We start from the raw sequence: 5,072 nt of genomic DNA on the forward strand, positions 1-5,072 counted from the left end.
GGGCATGGCGTCTCTCTCTGAGGCGTCTGCTCCCGAGAGAGCTGTGGAGTCTCTGAGCTCACTTCCTCTTCCTCCCAGTATCCTGTTCTGTTTTCTCCTCCCACCTATCTTCTAACCAATAAAATGGGCCAGGGCAGTTCCTTTATTAGCCAATGACCTTCCTCCATCACTGGGGCATTTATTTTCTTTTTTGATTTGTTCATTTTATCTGGCCAATAGTAGGTAGCAGAAGTAGTGATATGCTACTTTTGAGCCTAGGCTTTAAGAGATTCTCTATTTCTCCTCCCATCCCTATAAGAGCAATGTTAGCCTAGCCAACTGGAGAGCCTGTGACCTAGTTATCCCTCAAATGATGAAGAGAAGATGGGTCACCCCCACACATGTCAATATATCAGCTAACGACTGATAAGTAGTTATATAGAACGACCAAGCACAAGTCAGTGAAACCAGAAAGATCAAAGGGTCACATGTCTGACCTATAAATTCATGATAAATAACTGAATGACTATAGCTTAAGTTATTAAATTTATGTCTTTTGAACAGTGATAGTTAACAGATTATCATTCTACTTAGAGGACTATAAGGAAAACATCAAGGTTTTCTGTTAATTCCATGACTTATCTTGTATTTAAAAAAACTTTATGGGCCAGCAGGATGGTTCAGTTTATAAAGACACTTGTCTTGATGCCAAACGTGGCAACCTGGGAACAGTCCTGGAATCCACATGAAGAAGGGAAAGAAACTGTTCCCACAGACAGACATTCTAGGAGTCAAGATATTCTCAAAGAAATATTTATCTAGATTTCAAAGTAATTTGGTGTGGGACAATTATGTATCCTGTCAATTACGTTTTAAATAAATGCTGATTGGCCAGTAGACAGACAGAAAGTATAGGTGGAAAAACCAGACAGGAAGTAGATATGGGTAAAAGAGAACAGGAGAATCCTGGGAATGAGGAAGCCCATTCCTCCAGTCCTGTCCAGACACCGAAGAAGTAGGATCTGACCTACCCCACTGAAAAAGGTACTGAGCCATGTGGCTAACATAGATAAGAATAGTGGGCTAATATAGTTATAAAAGTTAACAAGAAGCCTGAGCTAATGGGCCAATCAGTTTAGAGCTAATGTAGATTTTTTTTTGTGTAATTTTTCTCTGGGACTAAATGGCTGGCGAACAGGGCAGACAGAAACCCTCAGTCAACAGTAATTCAATCATTTTGCTTTTCTTCAGCCAAATTCATTTTCAATCTTGTATTAAAACCATATTTACTTTTAAATCATAAGCATAACTACAGCTACCTTTTGTTGTAGACTATTAGTTTAAGATGTATTACATTCATTTATGCTGTGGAATATTTGTTTCATGATGCAAAGTTGTGTTGCGTTCTTTTATGCTACATTTGTTTAACTCTGTTAAGCTATGTTACTTTGCCTGCCTAAAACACCCAATTGGTCTAATAAAGAGCTGGACGCCCGAAACTAGGCAGGAAAGAGCAATAGGTGGGGCTGGAACGTAGAGAGGATAAATAGGAGAAAAAGAAAGAAGGGGTAGAAGCAAAAAAGGAGAGAAAGATGCCAGGGGCTATCCACTCAGCCATACAATCAATCAAGGAGTAAGAAGGAAAGAAGGGTGTTTAGATTAGAGAAAAGTAAAAGCCCAGAGGGAAAAGGTAGATGGGATAATTTTAAAAAAGCCTGCTAGAAACAAGGCAAGCTAAGGCCGGACATTTTTTACATGCATTTATACATGGAGAGACATCTGGAATCTTGCCAGTCCCCTGTGTTTATACATCAGAATTTACAGTCACTACACTTGCAATATGGTAGAATGAATAAGCAATCCCACTCAGTTATTCAAAGGATCATTTAGCTCTGATGGGACTGAGATTTTATAAATACTTTTTGTGATAAAATAAACTGATCGATCTATTCAATGAAATCAAACCTTAATAAGCCATATAAAGCCCTTTCTTCTATGAAAAACTACAGCAAATAGTAAGACATACATGCTTACATTTTCCCAAAATTCAGGAAGGGAGAACAGAGCAGAGCAAAGGATCAAACTTACTTCACTCTCCACTAGACAGACATGTTTTATCTTCACAAACATTCCTAAAGAAAACAAGCTTCCTGTCGCGGCCGCCATCGGAGAGGAGCAGCCATGGCCCTGCGCTACCCCATGGCCGTGGGCCTCAACAAGGGTCACAAGGTGACGAAGAACTTAAGCCAGCCGAGGCACAGCCAGCGGCGCGGGCGCCTCACAAACCACACCAAGTTCGTGCGGGACATGATCCGGAGGTGTGCGGCTTCGGTGTGCCTTGGAGCTGCTCAAGGTGTCCAAGGACAAGCGCGCGCTCAAGTTCATCAAGAAGCGGGTGGGCATGCACAGACTAGCCAAGAGGAAGCGGGAGGAGCTGAGAAACGTGTTGACCTCCATGAGGAAGGCGGCGGCCAAGAAGGACTGATCCCCTCCCCGTTCTCAATAAACCAATAAACGTTGCTGTGGCGCAAAAAAAAAAAAAACAATAAACAATCAAAAAGGTGATACAATGAGGCTGCATTTTTTCCACTAACATTCAAGATAATGCAATCAGATTATTTGAAGAATTCTCCGAAGGAAATTTAACAATTGATTACATAGAAACAAAACAAGAAATTCAGAGAAATCCCTGGATATTGGCCTTATTTTTTTTCCTTTTTTAACGTACACAATTATTTATTTTCACTGGCCAAGAGAGGCTAAGAAATCCTCAACACTGTGGAAACTACTAGACTCATAAACTGCATGACACTCTTCTAAATTTGTAAATACCTGTAAAAATAGACAACTCATTTTTCTCTAATAATTTTTATTGCTTTATAAATAATAGAAATCTAAATTTCCACTCCCTCCCCTCCTCCCACTTTCCTCCTGCTCCCCCACTCACCCTCTTCCCCTCCCCCTCCAGTCCTAAGAGAGGGCAGGGTACCCTGTCCTGTGGGAAGTCCAAGTTCCTCTCCCCTCCATCCAGGTTTAGGAAGGTGTGCATTTAAACAGACTAGGCTCCCAAAAAGCCAGTACATGTAGTAGAGACAAATCCCAGTGCCATTATCATTGGCTTCTCAGTCTGCCCCAATTTTCAGCCATGTTCAGAGGGTCCAGTTTGATCCCATGCTTGTTCAGTCCCCAGTCCAGCTGGATTTGGTGAGCTCCCATTAGTTCAGGCACACTGTTTCAGTGGGTAGATCAATCCCTTGTGGTCCTGACTTCCTTGGTCATATTCTCCCTCCTTCTGCTCTTCAACTGGACCTTGGGAGCTTGGTCCAAATCTCCTATGTGGGTCTCTGTCTCTATCTCCATCTGTCGACCAAGGTTCTATGGTGATATTCAAGATAGTCATCAGTCTGATCATGGGACAAGGCCTGTTCAAGCACCCTCTACTCCACTGCCCAGGGTCCTAGCTGAGGACATCCCTGTGAACATCTAGGCCTCCCTCTAGAGTCAAGCCTCTTGCCAACCCCACAATGACTCCCTTAATTAAGATATCTTCTTCCTTGCTCCCATATCTGACCTTCCTCCATCTCAACTATCCCACTTCCCCAAGCTCTCTCCAGCCCTCCCCTTCTCCCTTCTCTCTCCCGCTCTCCCCTTCCCCCCACACCACCCCCACTCCCATGCTCCCAACTTTTGCCTAGAGATCTTGTCTGCTTCCAATTTCCAGGAGGATCTCATTTAAAAAAAAAAATAGTTTTTTTCATACAGTGTATCCTGATTACAATCTCCCCTTCCCCAAGTAATCTGAAATTCTCTCCACCTAAATTCACACTCTTATCATTTCCCTCTCTCATTAGAAAACAAACCAGCATGTAAAATAATAATAAAATAAAAACAAACCAGATTAAGACAAAACAAACAAACACACAGAAGACAGTGAGTCAAAGAAAAAGTAATATATATATATATATATATATATATATATATATATATATGCATGTCTAGAAATCCATAGAGACATAAAACCAGAAATTACAATATATACACAAAGGACCTGAGGCGGGGGAACAAAGCATTAGGACACAAAGAACCTCCAAATATTTTATAAATTCCATAGAGTTTGCATTAACCATCTACTGCTGAGCATAGATCCTGGACTTTACAGTGGTCTGTATCCCATGAAATTCCATTGGAGAAAACTAATTTTTTCATTTGCAAGCAGTTATGAATTAGAGATAGTGTCTGGGTTGGAGATATGGACTTGTGTCCACTTTCCCTCTCAGAACTGGGACTTCCATTTGGCCCTGACCTGTGTACGTCCTGTGCTTACTGTCATAGCTACTGTGAGCTCTTACGTACATCTCTCATGCTGTGTTTAGAAGGCCTTATTTCCTTGGTGGCTTCCAAAACCTCTGGTTCTTACAATCTTTCTGATTCCTCTTCTAAGAGTTCCCTAAACCCTAAGTTGAGGAACTTGATGGAGGCAACACATTTAGAATTGAATGTTCCAAAGTCCCTCACTCTGCAATCTATCAAGGGGTGTATCTCTGTGTATGATTCCGTCTACTGCATCAAGCTTCTCTGATGGTGGCTGACCAAGACACTAATCTACAAGTATAGCAGAATATCATTAAAAGACAGTGTCATTAAGATACCAATACAATGCTGATTTTATTACTATTGCTCAGTAGTACAATTTGAGGTTGGGGTTGATGATACCACCCACAGTTCTTTTATTATTCATGATTATATCCTGGGTTGTTTTATGTTTGCTTGGGTGTTTTTGTGGTGCTGAGTTTTCTTTGTTTGGTGTGAAGTGTGTGTGTGTGTGTGTGTGTGTGTGTGTGTGTGTTTTCAAGGTGAAAAAAGAAACTGTCCTTTCTACTTCTGTGAAGAACTTTGTTGGAATTTTGAAGGGAGTTGCATTGAATTTGTAGATTGTTTTTGATAGGCCATTTTTTAATATTAATCCTACTGATCCATGAACATGGGAGATCTTTTCATCTTATGATATCTTCTTCAACTTTTTTCTTCAGTGTCTTTTTTTAATGGCTTATTTAAATTCATTTTATGTATATTGGTGTGAAGGTGTCAGATGC

At 40.9% G+C, this 5,072-nt stretch overlaps 1 pseudogene; it reads left to right on the top strand.

Moving 5' to 3' along the window:
* Positions 1–2,150: 2,150 nt before the first annotated feature.
* On the top strand, positions 2,151–2,464 carry LOC121450035 (annotated as a pseudogene).
* The last annotated feature ends 2,608 nt before the right edge of the window (positions 2,465–5,072 follow it).

This window comes from Microtus oregoni, unplaced genomic scaffold (assembly GCF_018167655.1).
Source record: "Microtus oregoni isolate MIOR12 unplaced genomic scaffold, Mior012 000006F_ref0000085, whole genome shotgun sequence".
Taxonomy (NCBI): domain Eukaryota; kingdom Metazoa; phylum Chordata; class Mammalia; order Rodentia; family Cricetidae; genus Microtus; species Microtus oregoni.